Here is a 20,493-nt window from a genome sequence, read left to right as displayed (position 1 = left end):
CTAGTTGAAATAAATGGAGCAGTAGAAACTGTTTGGTGGTGAATTTGTTTTTCAGATTTTTTTTGTTACTGCTATTTTCGTAAGTCGGCTTTCCAACCCCTCCAGTAGTTTAAATAGAGTATTAACTTCTCACCGTTTCTCTTCTCTTGCTTCGTATTTAATTGTTGCTTTTGTTTCACTATTGACAATTTCAACACCACCTGAAGGTGTATAATCCAAGAAATCTAACAGTGGATGTCTGGTAAAATATTCCCAATCAAGCACCAGGATTGTCAAAAAATTATGGGCAAAGTGACAGTTTTCTTAAACATCAGTTTTCTCTCCACCTGTTTGTGCTCTACCCAAAAGGAAAATCCAACCTAATGAAGAGAGGAATTGTTCCTACATGTTGTCAAGAAGTAGTAGCATGGGTCATGTTTTCCAGAATTCTAAAAGGGGATTTTCAGATGTATTTTATTGTGCTGGAACACAATAAGATTTGCTCATGCGCCTTTGCACTAAAGCTGAGCAAAATACAACGTCCTTGTTATTCTGGACAGCTGATTACTGTCAGTAATTGTTGTTTGTAATGAACGCCACGCAGGATAAAGCAGGGTGGGGGTGGGGGCTGGGGGGAGGGTCCGCTTAGGTTTTGAACCACATTCAGCCCACTGAAGCTGATTTAACCCAGCCGCAGGAGAGCTCCTATGGGGACACGTCCAGAAAAGCCCCAAAGGAGGATTGGAGGAAAGCACGTGGATCTACACTCTTTCCAGCACCGGCAAAGGTCAGGCAATAATCGAATCACTCTTCCTCGGCTTTCATTTCATCAACTGCACTGATGAGGATGGGGGAGGGGGCATGAAGGAAGGGAGCGGTAGGAAGTGGTCCATCCCTCCTCCTAAGGAGGGGGAGCAGGCTGGACAAGGACATTCCATTCTATTTGCTACTCTCACAGAAGCCTTGGGAAAGAACAAAGAAAGAATGAAAAGGAGACAGACAAGCTGGGCACGCGCATTCACAAATACACGTGCACACGCTCACACACACCCCCATTTGCAATAGGGAGTCAATAAGAGCAGAAATAATTTATGCTGAGGCTTCAAACAGCAACCTAGAAGTGTAAAGTGGGGAGGGGAAAAATCCATCGCATTTCTAAGTGTTTGGCTGCCCTCTAAGACCTCAAGTTGTACCTATGCCTGAAACAGGTAGAAACACAGTATCACCTGAAAGTGTCAAATGGGGAAACCGAGGCTCAGAAAAACCAAGTGGATCCTCTCAAAAACACAGAACAAATATTCAGGGAAGTGGCGACTAAATCTCAAGTCTGTGTCACGAGCTGGTGTTCCTGAGACCACAGGGCCCCGCGCAGATGGCATTAGTTAAAAGCAGCACATTGGAGGAAGCACTAGAGATCCGGAGCCCACACGGTTCCCTGCAGTCTACTTCATAAAGAGACTTCACGTCTTGGCGAGGATCTTGGACTGTCTCTGATTTCTTTCACTTGTTTTATAAAACCAGTAAAGTCAAGTCATTGAAACATTTTACTGGCAGTTCTGGGTGTATTCTAATTGTCCTGTAGTTGGAATTCCCGTTATTGCCAGAGAGAAAGCAACCACTCCAATTCCTTGAGGATTACTTAGAGGGTAGATTTACGGGGAGGAAACAGGAATGGGGTTGAGGCACAACTTCCTAAAGCCATTTTCTCTGATTTGGGGGCGGGGGGGGGCGGGTAGAGGGTAGCTTTGGCCACTAATTTCCTGCCTGCACATTCTTAAAAATGTTCACCATTTCCTCCACCACTCCCATTTTCATCAACATATTTGAAATCCTCAAGGATCACTTTTCAGAGCCCATCTCGTCTAGAGGTGAACCATCACCTCTAATGCTAAGGCAAGTCCCAATCACATTCTGCCCCTGTCCAAGCTGGCTGCTGGCTGGGAGAACCAGTTCTAGTGTTTGCCCCATCCCAGCCTCTACCAAGGTTAATGAAATTGAAAAGCAACTCGCTGCCGGCCACGGTGACTTTGCATTGTGCTGGAGACAGTAAGGGTAGTGTTTGCTGGCTGTGGCTCTCACAAGCAAATGTCACTGAATGTGTTTAGAAGGAGCGTGTTTAGTTGGACACTGTCAAGCTGTAGGAGACAAAATCAACTGAAAAAGGAAGAAAGAGTGTAGAAGAGTTTTGTGTCTTAGTGTGCGGGGTCTGGACTTTGATCTAGGTTAAAATCTCACCTACAGTAGATTTTGAATCTCGGTCAAGTTATTTAACCTCTTTTGTGCCTCAGTTTCTTTATCTGTAAGAAAAAAGACTAGTAACTAATTTACAAGTTTATTATGAGGATTCAGTTATACTATGTGTATGAAGCATTTAGCATAGTTAGGAACATAATTAGTACTTGACAAACCTTCGTTTATAACAAGCCTTGCTCACTAGGTGTTCCTGTAGTTCAGTTGCCCTTCCAGCTGTTTATTTTGTAGAACTAAGTAATACCTTATAGTTAAAGTCATCATAGGGAAAGGAGGGACCTAAACTTTTTTGACTTTATATTTTGCTATTGATGTTTTTTCTAAATATTAATACCACTCATTAAGGCAGTTAGAATGAATGTTGCAAAATGAAATTTTATATTATAAAGTCTTCCAAATGTTGAATTTCCCATTCTGCTTGATCTTATGGTTTAGTAAATTAAATACAATACCAATGGGTGATGGGTTTGCCATTATTAACTAGAGATTGTCAAGTGTCCATCTAGTCCCCACTATTTGTAATGTTTTGGCAGCTTTGTGGTCAAAACAGGCAAACTCCATTTTGGTGGGGTGTGGAAGCATCCAGTCTTATGGTTAGACATGGCTCCTTTAACTGCAGGAAGCTAGAGTACATAGGAGGCATTGCAGCCTGCTTGTCTGGGCAGGTGTTTTAGGGACCGTTCAGCTGCTGAGATGTGAAGCAAGTCCATTCCGGCTGGCAGGCAGCAGGTGACAGCCCAATCACTTCCTGCCATTGGAGGAGTTAACACAGAGTGTCATAAGATGACACCATGAGGGGTTGAGCACAGGGGTAGACAGTTCAAAGCGTTCAGACATCCTGGCAGGTGAATAGCATCAGGGATGTCTTAGGGAGACAGAAGGGTCATAGACACCACACTCCCTCCCTTGACAATGGTGGAAGGGTGCAGAGAGAGTCTGATTCAGGCCCTGGTTCTCTAGCAAGTCATTAAGACGAGGCTTCAGGCTTTGGGTTAGAAAGCCAGCTGTCAGGACTGGAGGGCAGGCAGGGACCTGATCTTAATGGCAACAGCAGAAACAATAATAGGCACCCTAGGAACTTGACATCAATCCTTAAGCTTTAGTAGGTTAAGTCAACGAATCCTCACCACATGCTTATGAGCTGGGTATGATTATCAATATGCCCATTTTTCAGAGAAGGCAACTGAGGCTGAGAGAGAAACTTGCCCAAAGACACACAGCAAATAGCAGAGTTGGGATCAAACACAGGCTGTCAAACTCCAGTGTCCACTCTCAGCCACTGTGTCAAACGGCCTCTCAAAGCAGGTACTCCTTAGAGGGTTATAGAGTCCCAGAACCTTGGCTGGGGACAAGCCTGCAGGTGAGTGCTGAGAGGCCCCAGCTACCGGGAAGGAGGTATGCAGGGAAAATCTAGGCTAGGCCTGACACTGTGTCACAGTGTCCCTTGGAGGAAATCATCTCAGCTCTTCTCAATAAATGGCAGTTTGTGTTCCATTCAGGAGTTTCTTCTGTTCTAATTCAGATCTAGGAATTTTGGCTCAGTCCTAACCCAGAGATCCCTCAGGAAACCAGATAATTTCTGGCACTACTCTGTAGAATTTAAGCAGACTCAAAGATTCATCTGCCATGTGGTCAGATCATAGTGGAGCTCAAGGGAGAAAGTGAGGCGTATTTGTCTGCATACCAATGTACAAATCTTTTTCTTTGGAAAGAGAACTTGGATTGATTGAGGTTCCACAATATGCTTTACATAAGGAATTGCTTTTAATATTTACAATATATTCATTTCTAAGGCTACTGTCTGTAACAAAGTACCACAAACGGTGTGGTAATTGATTGTTGTACAATTGTACAATTCTGGAAACTGGAAGTCTGGAATGAAGATGATGGCAGGGTTGTGCAATCTCTGGAAACTCCAGAGGAAGGGTCCTCCCATTCCCCTTCCTACATTCTGGTGGTTTGCCAGCAGTCCCAGACTTCTTTGGCTTATAGAGTCATTATTTCAATCATCTGTCTTCGCGTGGTATTCTCTCTGTCTCTTCACACCATCTTCCTCCTGTGTGTGTCTGTGTCCAAATTTCCTCTTTTTATAAGGACTCCAGTCACATTGGATCAGAGCCCATCCCAATGACCTCATCTTCATGTGACTATATTTGCAAAGATCTTATTTACAACTAAGGTCGCATTCTGAGGTACTGGGGTTAGGACTTCGGTGCCAGGGGGCAAAATTCAACCCATAATATACAAAAGCCTTATTCAATTAGTACCCCGCTCCTCACTTTTACAGACAAGGAAAAGGAGGCTTAAGTTCACTCAGATAGTAAGTGGTGGAGTACAAGAATCAAACCAAGTCTAATTCAAAGGTCTGTATTCTTCCTGTCCACATAATACTGCCTTCTCAGGATAGTAAGTAGTTTCTTTGGCTCTTTAAATGACACAAGGTACTTTTTAAGAACCACTGTGTTTTCTTACTGCTCGTCTCAATCTTGCTAATGACTTGGAAGGTCCGGTGCTCATTCAATGCCAGTGCTTTTAACAAGCCTCTCCTACTTACTACTGCAGAAACATAATGTATACCCCATGTTATGAAGAGGAGTCATAGATGAATATATGCCGGGTACTTCTAAGGGTAGATGTTACATCCCAAGATCTGTACACTGCTCAGGAGAGTTTCTCATATTGTATAAACAGCAGATGTCATATGATATGTCTTAACTCTAGAAAGGTTTATTTTCTGTACAAAGAATCAGAAACTTGGAGAGATAATCCCATATTGGCATCTGATTCCTGGAAATGAAGTGTGTGGCCTGGGGCTATTCATTTAACCCCTCAACCTCACCATCTGGGACCTGGAGGTAATGATGCCCCTCTCTTTGGAGGCAACATTTGAGTGGCTTCAAAAATGTCCTGGAAGTCTCTGGCAAAAGGAAATGCTACATTGACAGCAAAACATTTAACCGAAAATAATTGGAATTTGTAGATTATCATTCTTAGGGATCCCAAATTTCTTATGGCTGATCTCCATTCCCAAGCCTCAGGAATTGGAAGAATTGACCTGGAATGTTGCCAAAAGTTAAATCCTCCCTGATCTTCTTCTTCTAACTGTTCTGTTTTCTGTTAGAATCACGATTTGAGTTCTCCCTGAAAATGGAACACTAGGTCAAGGGGGATGTTTGGGATCATTAGCTCCCATCAATCATCTGGGAGTGAATGTGCGTCTGCATGAAATTCTGCTTTAGAATTTCTTCTTTGATAAAATGTATGCAGCATCCAGTCTCAGAGATAGATTCCCCTAGTCTCCCTGCCTCATTCAAGTTGTTTAATTATATTGTTTTTACTATCCCTTGCTGTCTGACTTTTGGATACCCATATAATTATCAGATTAGCTCCTATGTAAAAATCCTTGTTTTTGGTTTTCCTTCCAATATGCTAAATATATGTCTAGTGGCACAGAGCTGGCACTAGTACATTAAGCAACCCAGAATAGAGTAGAGTCAGATGTAAAAGGTTTGCATCTCACTTTATTTTTTAAATTTTATTTTTATTTTGTTGAGGCAGAGTCTGGCTCTGTCACCCAGGCTGGAGGCTCACTGCAGCCTCAAATTCCTGGGCTCAGGTGATCCTCCCACCTCTGCCTCCTGAGTAGCTGGAACTCCAGGTACAGGCCACCATGCCTAATTAATTTTTTAAAAATTATTTTTCTTGTAGAAACAAGGCCTTGCTATGTTGCCCAGGCTGGTCTTGAATTCCTGGCCTCAAGCCATCTGCTCACCTCAGCCTCCCAAAGTGCTGGGACTATAGGTGGGAGCCACTGTGCCTGGCCATGTCTTACTTTATATTAGAACTCCTGAGCATTAGACACTCTTGCCCATGTTGGAGCTCTGCTAGGAAGAGAATCACATCGCAGCACTATTTTGCAGTATGGTTTCCACTTATCTTTATTAATAAATTGCATATTTATAGGTTCCAAATAAGAGAGAAATGCATTCCCATTACATTAATGTTTCCTGTAATGAGTAGGAAGACGGCTCATTAAAATTATTTGAGGTGCCACCTTTGACACTCAGTCTGACTTTCTGCTTGCTTATGGTTCAAGTCCTTCTTGATGTCTCTATTTGTTAAAAAAAAAAAAAAGAGAGAGAGAGATTTAGAGCTGGCTGACTTCTGTAGGAATGCTTTCAGACTGTTCATTTACTGGCAATCGGCTATTTGGTCAGAAATGTGGAGTTATTTGATAAGTGTTTAGTCCTTAAATGATGGTCACTGCAGGTGAACAAAGAGAAAACAATTTAACTTAAACAAATGCCATTGTTAACTCACTCAACTGCAGCAAACTTATATCAAAACCAATAGAAAATCTCTCTAGATGAGCACCGTTCCACCTCTATGTGTAAATGAATGATTGACCAAAAGAATCTACAAATGGCCTTGTTTTCTTCAATTTTCATGTGTTTTCTGATGCTGGACTTCATCAGAAACTTGAAAACATAGTTTCTGATCACAGCACTTTTTAAAGAAACGGAATTGTTTGAGGGACTCAATTGCTGTTTATCTATTAGCATAGGTATATCGAGTTGAGATAATTCATTGAACGCTATCATCCTTGCAAAGCCCTATTTTATTTTGGTTTGTTACCCCTTTCATGTCCGTCTCCAATCATCCACTGCAACACTTTCATCAGCACCTTCTCAAGTGTGTTTTACAGATCCTTCTAAACCACCTTCCGTATGTTTATTTGGTATATTGGTGTTTACCTACAAATATTTAGTGTCATTTATATATTTTTTAAAGTTCTATAGATGGTAATGTGCTATGAATCTCATTTTCCTTCTCATTTTTATCTAACATAGTATTTTTGAGATCTCTATATACTTCCTCTATATAAATCTAGTTCATTGCTTCTGAATCCTGCAGATTTTTCTAATACACGCATACACCATTTCTGACTCCTGCATGTAATGCACTTTACTTATTCATTTCCTTAGGGGATATCTATGGGTTACCCAGATTCTCTAGTGGATACTCAGATTGCTTCCAACTTTATGGTACCATAAATAATGCTGCAATAATCTTATATGAGCATGTTTCCTTGCGGATCTGAGCAAGACAGTCTCTAGAGTATGTATCCAGGAAGGGAATTTTTGAGTTCTATTATACCCATACTTTATTTCACTAAGTACTTCTCAGGTTGTGATACAGAATGTTTCTACCAATTTATAATTCACCACCAGTAAGGACAAAACTTCCTGATATTCTTGCCAGCACTTTCTAATTTTTGCCAATCTAATGAGTGCAAAATCATATCTCATTTTGTTAAAAAAACCCACAAAATTTGTATGTCTGATTACTAATGAGGATGTATATCATTCACATACACAATAGCTATTTCAATTTTCCTGTCAATTGCCTGTTCATGTGCTTTGCCCATTTTTAAAAAAAATTTTGTTTCCTGTCCTTTTCTTGCTTGTTTGCAAAGTTTCTTGTATGTTCTAGATATCAATTCCACATTGCTTTGCAAAGATCTCTTTCCAATAATTTGCTGATTTTTCTATGGATAAATGGAAGTTTTAAGTTTAAGTGTGGTCATTTCACCATTTTTTTTCTATTAGCTGATTTCCATTAATGGTCCCTATGTAAAATCCGTGTGTGATTTTCCTTCTGATATGCTAAATGTACAACAAACAGCAAAGAGCTGACTTTGGTACATTAAGCAGCTCAGAATAGAGCCAAAGTGGGCCTCATCTCACTTTATATTAGAACTCCAAAACTTTAGATATTCTTGACCATATTGCAGCATTGCTTACAACGGAAGCAGATTATAGCTCTATTTAACAGTATGGGATCACTTATCTTTATCAAAGAACAACAACAAAAACAAACCCAACACACAAGTTCCAAATAAGAGAGTAATACATTTTCTTTGTGCTCTTCCTTCCTATAATGAGTATGGCAATAACTAATTGAAATCATTTGCAATGCCACCTCTGATACTTAGCCTGAACTTCCTACTCACTTACCATTCCCTTCTGTTCCTAGTGTGGTTTAGCGTTTTGGTTTGGTTTTTTGGGTCTTCAGTGTACGGAATTTATTTATCATATTCCTCTGTTTATGCCTTATTGTTATTTGTCCATGCAAGTCTCCTCTTTATTTCTTATTTTATGAATGTATGAATATATTTATATGCACACATATAATAACATAAATCTATCTACCTACCTACCTACATACCTACCTATCTACTTAGGCACCATTATGGTAGATGGAATTACTGATTCCAAATATTTAGCCTACCTGTATTATTATTATATATCTATACCCTTGCCATAGCCAGGAGGAATATTCCTCCTGGTGGGTGGAACATTTTTCCTGACACTGGACTTTGGGCTTGGCTGAATAACTTGCTTTGGTTAACAGGATATTAGTCCCATTGCATTAGCATGGTTAGGCTTGCCCACTTGAGCACCTGCTCTTCATCACAAGAAAAACATAACTTGGTAGTGACTAATCTAAGAATGGTGAGAAACGTATGGAACATACCTGGACCCAACCTTTAGCTTGTAACTGAGTTCCTAGCCTAGATAAGCCAACTCCAAACTGACCTTCAGATGGTGTGAAATAAATGTTTATTTATGAACCACTGAAATTCTAGTAACTATTATGCAGTATTACTGTAACAATAGCTAACTAATGCATCTTTCACCCTTCATTCCTTCTGCCTTTTTTCTCCTATTTGCATATCTCATTTTATTGTCATAACACTACCATAGGTTAATGTGCTTTATGTGTATCCTTTTAATTCAAAATCGTCTTTAAATATATGTATTTTTGTGTGTGCATAACTTTTTAATTTTTGTAAATAATATTATATATCTTCTGTTTCCAACTTTTTTCACCAAGCATATGTGTATTGATTCATTTCTAATTGACATAATAATTATGTATATTAACGGGGTACAATGTAATGTTTTGTAATTCTTTGCTTCCAACTGCTACATAATACTCCATATTGTGTCTCCATCACGTTTTTCCTATCCACTCCCACAGTGATAAATACCCAAGTTACCTATGAATCCCTGCTCCCTTAACCCATGTTGCAATGAACATGGTCATACATGTCACTTTACAGACCCCAAGGATGATTTCCAGGATACATATCCAGAGTGGAATTGCTAACTTACAGGACACATGCCTAGTTAATAATACTAAATAGTGAAAAACTGCCCTATAGCCTGCCTTTGCTTCAGCAGTGCCTGAAAGTCCCAGTGTCCCTATATCCCCACATCCTCTCTGATACTTGGTATTATCGAACTGTCTATTTTGTTGGTCAATCTAATTGTTTTAATTTGTATTTCACTGATTACCAATGAGTTTAAACATCCTGATACATGCTTGTTAACTTTCTAGATTTCCTCTTTTGTAAAATTGCCTTGCCCATTTTATCTATTGGAGTTATATTTTCCTTATCCATTTTTAGATCTTTGTATATTAAAAAAAATCCCTTGTTGGTTTAGATGCCACAAATATCTTCTTCATCTTGGTAGATATCTATTAATGTGTGATGTCCTTTATTGAAGTAAAATTCTTAATTTCAGTGTAAATTAGTTCTTTTTTTGGCCTGATGATTTATGCTTTTCAAGTTTTGTTTAAGAAGTCATTTCCTGCCCTGTCACAAAAATACTGCCTTACATTTTGTAATTTTAACTTAATTGCTTCACCAGTCACAGTTATATATTTTTTCAAGTTTCTAAGATTTTCTAAATTATAAATGTAAGTACTGAACTTTATCAAACAATGTTTTGCATCTGGGATGATCAGGTAATTATTACATCTATGTTCATTCATGAAACTGATCTATAAATGTCTTCATTATATTGTAATAAATCAGTACTTATTCTATTAAATCCATTTTTATTTTAAATAAACACATAATAACTGTATGTATTAATGGGGTAGAGAGAGATATTTCAGTACACTTATACAATGTGTAATGATACAATCAGGGTCAATAGCATATTTATCACTTTCAATATTTACCATTTTTTGTGTTGGGAACATTCAAAATCCTCTCTTCTAGCTGTTTGAAAATACACCATAAATTATTGTTAACTAGTCACCCTGTAGTGCTTTAGAACACTAGAACACTTTCCTCTTATCTAGCTGCAATTTTGTATTCATTAAACAACCTCTCCCTATCTCCCTCTCCCCTTTACACTGCCTATCCCCTAATAACCACTATTTCACTCTCCACTTCTATGAGCCCGACTTTTTTGGATTCCACACATAAGTGAGAACACACAATATTTTTCCTTCTTTGTCCGACTTACTTCACAGAAAATTATGTCCTTCAGGCTCATCCGTGTTGTCATAAATGATGGGATTTCATTTTTATGGTTCAGTAGTATTCCATTGTGTATATATACCACATTTTCTTTATCCATTCATCAGTTAATGGACATTTAGGTTGACTCCATATCTTGGCTGTTGTGACTAGTGCTGCAATAAACATGAGAATGCAGATACCTTTTCAATATACTTATTTTCTTTCCTTTGAACAAATAGTAATGGGATTGTTGGATCGTATGATAGTTCTATTTTTAGTTTTTTAAGGAACCTCCATACTGTTTTCCATAATGACTGTAATAATTAACATTCCCACCAATAGTGCATAAGAGATCATTTTTCTCTGTGTCCTTGCCAGCATTTGTTTTTTATTTTATTTTATTTTTGTCTTTTTGATAATAGTCATTCTAACTGGTATGAGGTGATATCTCATTGTGGTTTTAATTTGCATTTCTCTAATCATTAGTAATGTTGAGTATTTTTTCATAATACTTGGCCATTTGTATGTCTTTTTATTTTTTGAGACAGAGTCTTGCTCTGTTGCCAGGCTGGAGTGCAGCGGTGCGATCTCGGCTCACTGCAACCTCCACCTCCCGGGTTCAAGTGATGCTCTTGCCTCAGCCTCCCAAGTAGCTGGGACTACAGGTGCATGCCACCACACCCAGCTAATTTCTGCATTTTTAGTAGAGATAGGATTTCACCATGTTGACCAGGATGGTCTCCATCTCTTGACCTCATGATCCACCCGCCTTGGCCTCTCAAAGTGCTGGTATTACAGGCGTGAGCCACCACTCCAGGCCTGTATGTCTTTTTTAAAGAAATGCCTATTCAGATCCTTTGTCCACTTTAAAGTTAGATTATTCATTGTTTTGTTGTTGTTGTTGTCATTTTTTTCCTGTTGTTTGAGTTCCTTGTATATTCTAGATATTAATCATTTGTATGTATAGTTTGCAAATATTTTCTTCCATTCTACAGATTGTCCCTTTACTACGTTGGTTGTTTCCTTTGTTGTGCAAAGTTTTTTAGTTTGATATAATACTATTTTAGATATTTGATAGATTCCCCTATTTTTGCTTTTGCTGCCTGTGCTTTTGGGGTACAAAATATTTTCCCAGACCAATGTCCCAAAGCATTTCCCCGGTTTTTTTTCCTAGGAGTTTTCTAGTTTGGGATCTTATACTTAAATCTTTTAAGTCTAGTTTGAGTTGATTTTTGTATATGGTGAGATACGTGAGCCTAGTTTCATTCTTCTCCATATGGATATCCAGTTTTTCCAGCACCATTTATTGAAAAGGCTTACATTTTCCCAATATATATTCCTGGAACCTTTGTTGAAAATCAGTTGTCTATAAATAAATGAATTTATTTCTTTGTGTTCTATTCTGTTCCATTGGTCCATGTGTCTATTTTTATACCAGCACCATCTTGTTTTAATTACAGTAGGTTTGTAATATATTTTGAAGTCAGGTGGTATGATACCTCCAAGTTTGTTCTTTTTGTTTAGAATTATCTACTTGGGATCTTTTGTACACATTTTGGGATTGTTTTTTCTATTTTGGTAAAGAATGCCATTGGTATTTTGATAAGGATTGCATTTAATCTGTAGATTGCTTTTGGTAGTATGGTCATTTTAACAATATTAATTCCTTTTTTTTTTTTTTTTTTTGAGATGGAGTTTCACTTTTGTTGCCCAGGCTGGAGTGCAATGGCATGATCTCAGATCACCACAACCTCCGCCTCCTGGGTTCAAGTGACTCTCCTGCCTCAGCCTCCCGAGTAGGTGGGAATACAGGCATGCACCTGGCTAATTTTGCATTTTTAGTAGAGATGGGGTTTCTCCATGTTGGCCGGGCTGGTCTTGAACTCCCAACCTCAGGTGAACCACCTGCCTTGGCTTTCCAAAGTGCTGGGATTACAGGCATGAGCCACCATGCTCGGCCCAATATTAAATCTTTCAATCATGAACATTAGGTTTTTTTCTTTCCATTTTTTTGTGTGGCCCTTTCCATTTCTTTCATCAGTGTTTTGTAGTTTTCATTGTAGAACTCTTTCACCTGCTTAGTTAAATGTATTCCTATATGGGTTTTTTTGTAGCTATTTTAAATGGAATCATTTTCTTGATTTTTTTTCTTAGCTAGCTTGTTATTGGTGCTTAGAAATGATAGTGATTTTTGTATGTTGATTCTGTATCCTGAAACTTTATTGAATTCATATATCAGTTCTAAGGGGTTTTTGGCAGAGCCTTTAGGTTTCACTATATCATTTGATCTGCAGAAAAGGATAATTTGACTCCCTATTTTCCAAATTGGTTATTATTTTCTCTTGCCTGATTGCTCAGGCTAGGACTTCTGGTACCATGCTGAGTAAGAGTGGTGAAAGTGGGCATCCTTGTCTTATTGTAAGTTTTTTTTTTTTTTGCTTTTTTTTTTTTGTGTGTGTGTGTGTGTTTTTTTTTTTTTTTTTGAGACGGGGTCTTGCTCTGTCACCTAGGCTGGAGCGCAGTGGCATGAGCATGGTTCACTGCAGCCTTGACCTCTGGGGCTCGAGCAATCCTCCTGCCTCATCTACCTGAGCAGCTGGGACTACAGGTATGTGCCACCATGCCCTGACAATTTTTAAAATTTTTTGTAGAGACAACATCTCACTGTGTTGCTCAGGCTGGTCTCAAACTCCTGAGCTCAAGTGATCCTCCCACCACGACCTCCCAAAGTGCTAGGATTACAGACATAAGCCACCATACCCAGCCCTTGTTCCAATTCCTAAAGACAAAGCTTTCAGCTTTTCTCCATTCAGTATGGTGTTAGCTGTGGATTTGTCATATATTGCTTTTATTGTGTTGAGGCACACTACTTTTACAACTAATTTATTGAGAGTTTTTATCAGGAAGAGATATTGAATTTTATCGAATGCTTTTTCTGCATCTACTGAGGTAATCACATGGCTTTTGTCCTTCATTCTATTAATATTAATTTGATATATCATGTTTATTGATGATGTACATATGTTGAACAATTCTTGCATTCCTGGGATAAACAACACTTGATCATGTTGTATATTTTTGACGTACTGTAGGATTTGGTTTGGTAGTATTATGTTAAGAATTTTTGCATCTATGTTCATCTGGAATATTGGTCTGTAGTTTTTTTTTTATCGTTGTTGTGTCCTTGCCTTGTTTGTTATCAGGGTAGTACTAGCCTTGTAAGATGAGTTTCAAAGAATTTGCTTCTCTTCGATTTTTTTGGAATAATATGAGACGAATTTATGTTAGTGATTTTGTTGTTGTTTGTTTTTGTCATTGTTGTTGTTTTGGTAAGTTTGGTAGAATTCAACAGTGAAGCCAGCTGGTCCTGCCTTTTTTGTATGTTTGTTGAGAGGCTTTTTATTACTGATTCAATCTTGTTATCCATTGTTCCTCTGTTCAGGTTTTCTATTTCTTCCAGGTTCAATCTTGATAGGTTTTATATGTCTAGTAATTGATCAATTTCCTCTAGCTTTTCCAATTTGTTGGTGTATAGTTGTTTATAAAAGTCTGTAATGATCCTTTGTATTTCTGTGTTATCAGTTTTAATATCTCCTTTTTTGTTTCTGATTTTATTTATCTGGGATTTCTTTTTTACGTCTTAGTCTAGCTAATGGTTTGTTGATTTTATCTTAAAAAATTGTCATTTTATTGATCTTTTGTATTACTTTTTCATTCTCTATTTCATTTAGTTCTTTTCTGATCTCTACTATTTCTTTCCTCATACTAATTTTGGGTTCTATTTGCTCTTGCTTTTTTAATTCCTTGAGGTGCATCATTAGGTTGCTAATTTGAAATTGTCTTACTTTTTTGATGTAAACATTTATTTTTATAAACTTCCCTCTCAGTACTGCTTTTGCTGTATTTCATAGGTTTTGGTATGTTGTATTTCTATTTTCACTTGTTTCAATACATTTTGTAGTATCTTTAATGTCTTCATTGACCTTTAATTTCTTCATTGGCTGTTCAGGAGTAGGTTGTTTAATTTACATCTGGTGGTACAGTTTCCAAAGTTCCTTCTGTTATTCACTTCTGGTTTCATTCCATTGTGACCTGAAAAGATGCATGATATGATTTCAATTTCTAAAAATTTGTTGAGACTGATTTTATGGCCTAACATATGGTCTATCTTAGTGTTTCATGTACCAGTGAGAAGAATGTGCATTCTGAAACTATTGTATAAAATATTCTGTAAAAGCCTGTTAGGTCCACTTGGACTATAGTGCTGTTTAAGTCCAAAGTTTCTTTGTTGATTTTCTGTGTAGATGATCTGTCCAATGCTGACAGTGAAATGCTGAGAGTTGAAATTCTACCTTATTTTTTTAAGGTCTATCTCTCCCTTTAGCTCTAATAATATTTGTTTTATGTATCTGTGTGTGCTGGTGTTGGGTGCATATATATTTATAATTGTTATATTCTCTTCCTGAGTTGATTCCTTTGTCATTATGTAATGATTTTCTTGGTCTCTTTGGGGGTTTTATAATTTCAAGTCTATTTTATCTGATAAAAGTATGGCTACTTTTGCTCACTTTTAGTTTCCATTTGTGTGTACTATCTTTTCCATCCCTTCGCTTTCAGTTTGTGTGTGTTCTTTACAGGTGAGGTGAATCTCTTTTAGGCAGCAAATAGTTGGGTCTTTTTAAAAAAAAAATCCAGTCAGCCAGTCTGTATCTTTTAATTTGGGAATTTAAATCATTTACATTCAAGTTGTTATTGATAAGTGGGGACTTAATTCTTGTCAATTTATTGTTTTCTAGCCTTTGTCCCTTTCTTCCTCTTTTGTTCATCTTTTCAGTTTGGTAGTTTTCTTTAGTAATAACATTTGATTGCTCTCTATTTCCCATTTGTATATCTCTTCTACCTGTGGGATTTATATTTTCACATGTTATCATGATGGTAGATATCATCCTTTCATGTCCAGCTGTAGAACTTCCTCAAGCATTACTTGTAGGGCCAGTCTAGTGGTGATTAATTCCTTCACTTTTTGCTTGTTTGGAAAGACTTTATTTGTCCTTCATCTCTGAAGGATAGGTTTGCTGGGCATAGAGTTCTTGACTAGCCATATTTTTCTTTCAGCACTTTGAATATATAAAACTCATTCTCTTCTGGACTATCAGGGAAATCTGCTGTTAGTATGATGAAGTTTCCCTTCTATGTGACTTGACGCTTTTTCTCTTGCTGTTTGTAGAAATGTCTCTTTATCTTTGACCTTTGACAGTTTGATTATAATGTGCCTCTGAGAGGACTTTTTGAGTTGAATTTATTTGGGGATCTTTGAGCTTTTTGTATCTGGATGTCCATATCCCAACACTTGGAAAGTTTTCAGCTATTAGTTCATTAAACAGGTTTTCTATGCTATTTCCCATCTTTCTGTCCTTTTGAAACTCAGTGATGTTCCATGTGTCCTGTAGACTTTCTTACTTTCTTTATTCTTTTTTATTCCTTTTTTCTTTTTTTTTTTTTGTCTGACCAGGTATTGCAAAAGACCTGTTTTCAAGTTCAGAAATTCATTCTTCTGCTTGATCTAGTCTATTATTAAAGCTTTTCATTTTATTTTTTATTTCACTCATTAAATTCTTCAGTTCCAAGATTTCTGTTTGGTTCTATTTTATGATATCTATCTCCTATCTTTTTGTTGAATTTCTAATTCAGATGATGAATTGTTTTTCTGATTTCATTGAATTTCCTTTCTGTGTTCTCTCACATTTCACTGAGTTTTCTTAATATTTTTATTGTAAATTTTTTTTCAGACATTTTGGAGATTTTCTTGTCTTTGGGGACTGTTACTGGAGAATTATTGTTTTACTTTGAAGGTGTCATGTTTCCTTGCTTTTTCATATTTCTTATATCTCTACATGGATATCTGCACATCTTGTCGAACAGCCATTTCTTCCAATTTTATGGAGTAGCTTTCATAGAAAAAGACTTTTTCCTGTGGGTGTATTGTATCCTGTAGTGTTGGTTGGATAGTGTACTTTGCCTTTGGTTGTGGATGGCACAGTAGTGTAGTCTCCACAGGATTTCTTTTGTTTTAATCAATGTCAGCATGTCTGTGAGTACCTCAGTGGCCTAGGCTGTGGTAGACGCTGTGGCATGGCTTTGCTGGAGAAGGGGATGCCAAATGGGTTGGTCCTTTGGCCCCAGGGGGCCACACTCAGGTGCACAGCAACTCTGCCATTGGAGAGGTCCACTCCTCAGGCCCCTGGAGGACACATGTGGATGCTCAGTGGTTCTGCTGCTGAAGGGGATAAGATTGTTAGCAGCAGCAGTAGGTCCCAGACAGGCCAGTCCTCAAGTCCCTAGGGGGCACATGAAGACCCATGACAGGTATGCTTTGGAGGAGGCAGGAATGCCAGCAGTGGCAGCAGGCCCTGTTCTTGTGAGTCCTTGGGTCCCTGGAGGGAGCACTAGCTCCACCACTGGGGTGCAGGGTCACAGGCAGTGGTGGTGTCAGGCCCCAGGTAAGCAGGACTTGAGTTCTGGGGAGCACATGCATTGGCTTCCTCTGTCCTAGAGGCAGCATCCTCACTGTAGTATTGTATGTAGTATGCAATGTGGGAAGTGCCAGAGTCATGGCTGCACTGCTGGATCGAGCTAGGATTGTGACACGGTAGCCCTTTGGATGAATGTAGTGAGATGTTGGTGGGGTCCCAGGATGTGGAGATACAGGACCTATTGGACCCTAGGACATGATGCACTCTTATGTTGGCTTCACTCTTAAAATGAAAATGTGGTGCCATTTTGAGGAGAACCTATTATAAAATCCCTCTTTGGAATAATGCAATTGTGGGAACCCAAGACAGCTTTCCATACAAGTCTCAAGGACTGCAAGGGCTGTGGGTCTCTCTTTCAGCTTGGATTGCAGGTTTTCATGCACGTCCGTGTGAAGAGACCACCAAACAGGCTTTGTGTGAGCAACATGGCTGTTTATTTCACCTGGGTGCAGGCAGGCTGAGTCCGAAAAGAGAGTCAGTGAAGGGAGATAGGGGTGGGGCCGTTTTATAAGATTTGGGTAGATAAAGGAAAATTACAGTCAAAGGGGGGTTGTTCTCTGGTGGGCAGAGTGGGGGTCACAAGGTGCTCAGTAGGGGAGCTTTTGAGCCAGGATGAGCCAGGAGAAGGAATTTCACAAGACAATGTCATCAGTTAAGGCAGGAACAGGCCATTTTCACTTCTTTTGTGGTGGAATGTCATCAGTTAAGGCAGGAACCAGCCATCTGGATGTGTACATGCAGGTCACAGGGGATATGATGGCTTAGCTTGGGCTCAGAGGCCTGACATTCCTGTCTTCTTATATTAATAAGAAAAAAAAACGAAATAGTGGTAAAGTGTTGGGAAGGTGAAAATTTTTGGGGGTGGTATGGAGAGATAATGGGCGATGTTTCTCAGGGCTGCTTCGAGCGGGATTAGGGGTGGAGTGGGAACCTAGAGTGGGAGAGATTAAGCTGAAGGAAGATTTTGTGGTAAGGGGTGATATTGTGGGGTTGTTAGAAGAAACATTTGTCATTTAGAATTATTGGTGATGGCCTGGATACAGTTTTGTATGAATTGAAAAACTAAATGGAATAAGAGAAGGAGAAAAACAGGTATTAAAGGACTAAGAATTGGGAGGACCTAGGACACCTAATTAGAGAGTGCCTAAGGAGGTTCAGCATAGCCTTGCCAGCAAAGATTATTTATTTACTTTAAGAGTTAAGAGTGGCAGTTTGGGGATAGCACCAGGAGATATCAGCTGTGATGACTTGGAGAAACAGTGTAAACTGGCAGTGTAAACAAGAACAGGGCATGTATGAATAGTTGAGAACAGTGAATAGGAATATGACTAGACAGAAGACAGTAGGGATGACAAGTTTTTTGGGGCACAGCCTAAGTTGGTCTGGTGTCTGGAATGAGACTGGGGCCTAATAAAAAGGAGCGTCTATACAGAAGCTTAAATGGGCTGTACCTTGTAGCATTCCAAGGACAGGCCTGAATTCTGAGAAGGGAAAGTGGTAAAAGTATTGTCCAGTCCTTTTTAAGTTGGTGGCTGAGCTTGGTGAGGTGTGTTTTTAATAGATCATTAGTCTGTCACTGAATACTAAGAGCCTGAAAAAATGCTTGGCTGATTTGACTAATAAAGGCTGGTCCGTTATTAGACTGTATAGAGGTGGGAAGGCTAAACTGAGGAATTATGTCTGACAGAAGGGAAGAAATGACTGCGGTGGACTTCTCAGACACTGTAGGAAAGGCCTCTACTTATCTAGTGAAAGTGTCTACCTAGACTAAGAGGTATTTTAGTTATCTGACTCGGGGCATGTTGATTAAAGCTAATTTGCGAGTCCTGGGTGGGGGCAAATCCTCAAGCTTGATGTGTAGGGAAGGGAGGGGGCCTGAATAATCCTTGAGAAGTAGTAGAATAGCAGATGGAACACTGAGAAGTTATTTCCTTGAGGACAGATTTCTACGATGGAAAGGAAATGAGAAGTTTTAAGAGGCGGGCTAGTGGTTTGTACTATAGCATAGTCTGCCTTTGCTCGTGTGTGGTGATTAGGCCTGGTGGAACTGCCATCAATAAACCAAGTGTGATCAGGGTGAGAAACAGGGAAGAAGGAAATGTGGGGAAATGGGGTGAACGTCAGGTGGATCAGAGAGATGCAGTCATGAGGGTCAGGTGTGGTATCAGGAATAATGTGGGAGGCCGGATTGAAGTCCGGGCCAGGAACGATGGTAATTGTGGGAGACTTAACAAAGAGTGAGTACAGCTGAAGGAGCCAGGGAGCAGAAAGTATATGCGTCAGGTGTGAGGAAGAAAATAGATTTTGGAAATTACGAGAGCTGTAGAGAGTGAGTTGGGCATAGTTTGTGATTTTAAGGGCCTCTAAAAGTATTACGGCGGCAGCAGCCACGGCAGAGAGACATAATGGCCAGCTTAAAACAGTAAGGTCAAGTTGTTTGGACAAAAAGGCTACAGGACACGATCCTGGTCCTTGTGTAAGAATTCTGACTGCACAGCCCTGCACTTCAGCTGTGTGTAATGAAAAGGGTTGGGATTAGTCAGGGAGAGCTAGAGTCAGGGCAGTCTCTAAAGCTGTCTTCAAGGAACGGAAAGAGGAGTGAGGAAAGGATTTAGGATCTATGGGGTCAGCTAGGTTTCCTTTTGTGAGTTTATATAATGGTTTTGTTAGGATGGAAAACCAGGTATCCAAAGGTGAAAGTATCTAACCACGCCCAGGGAGGAAAGGAGTTGTTGTTTTGTAGAAGGGGTTGGGGTTTGAGAGATTCGTCAGACACGATCAGCAGGGAGAGCAAGTGTGTTTTTATGAAGAATTATGCCGAGGTAGGTAACGAATGGAGAAGAAATTTAAGCTTTGGAGGGGGATACCTGAAATCCTTTGGAGAATAAATGCTGAAGGAGCAGAAGTGTGTCTTGTTGAGAAGATTCAAAGGAGGGGCTACAAAGAAGAAGGTCATCAGTATATTGAATAAGGTGAGAAGCAGAGGGGTGGAAAGAAACTAAATCATGAGAAAGAGCTTGGCTGAAGTAATGAGGGCTGTCCCTGAAACTTTGCAGCAGCACAGCCCAGGTAAGCTGCTGGGACTGATGTGTGTCAGGGTCAGTCCAGGTGAAAGCAAAGAGAGGCTGGGACGAGGGGTGCAGGGGAATAGTGAAAAAAGCATCTTTAAGATCAAGAACGGAACAGTTAGTTGTGGAGGAAGGTATTGAGGACAAAAGAGTGTATGGGTTGGGCACTACAGGGTGGATAGGCAAAACAATTTGGTTGATAAGGCACAGATCCTGAATTAACCTGTAAGCCTTGTCTGGTTTTAGGACAGGTAAAATGGGGGAATGGTAAGGGGAGTTTATAGGCTTTAAAACGCCATGCTGTAACAGGCGAGTGATAACAGGCTTTAATCCTTTCAAAGCA

At 39.3% G+C, this 20,493-nt stretch overlaps 1 long non-coding RNA gene across 1 annotated transcript in view; it reads left to right on the top strand.

The window, feature by feature from the left end:
* Positions 1-613: 613 nt before the first annotated feature.
* Positions 614-20,493, top strand: part of LOC134728712 (uncharacterized) — a 125,524-nt gene continuing 105,644 nt past the window's right edge. The window contains exon 1 of the long non-coding RNA XR_010109407.1: positions 614-766. This is a non-coding gene — a long non-coding RNA (uncharacterized LOC134728712). The remainder of the gene's footprint in view (positions 767-20,493) is intronic.

Source organism: Pan paniscus, chromosome 13, assembly GCF_029289425.2.
Source record: "Pan paniscus chromosome 13, NHGRI_mPanPan1-v2.0_pri, whole genome shotgun sequence".
In the NCBI taxonomy this organism is placed as follows: Eukaryota; Metazoa; Chordata; class Mammalia; order Primates; family Hominidae; genus Pan; species Pan paniscus.
The sequence above is the reverse complement of the archived record's forward strand: the minus strand, read 5'-3'. Positions and strand labels throughout refer to the sequence as shown.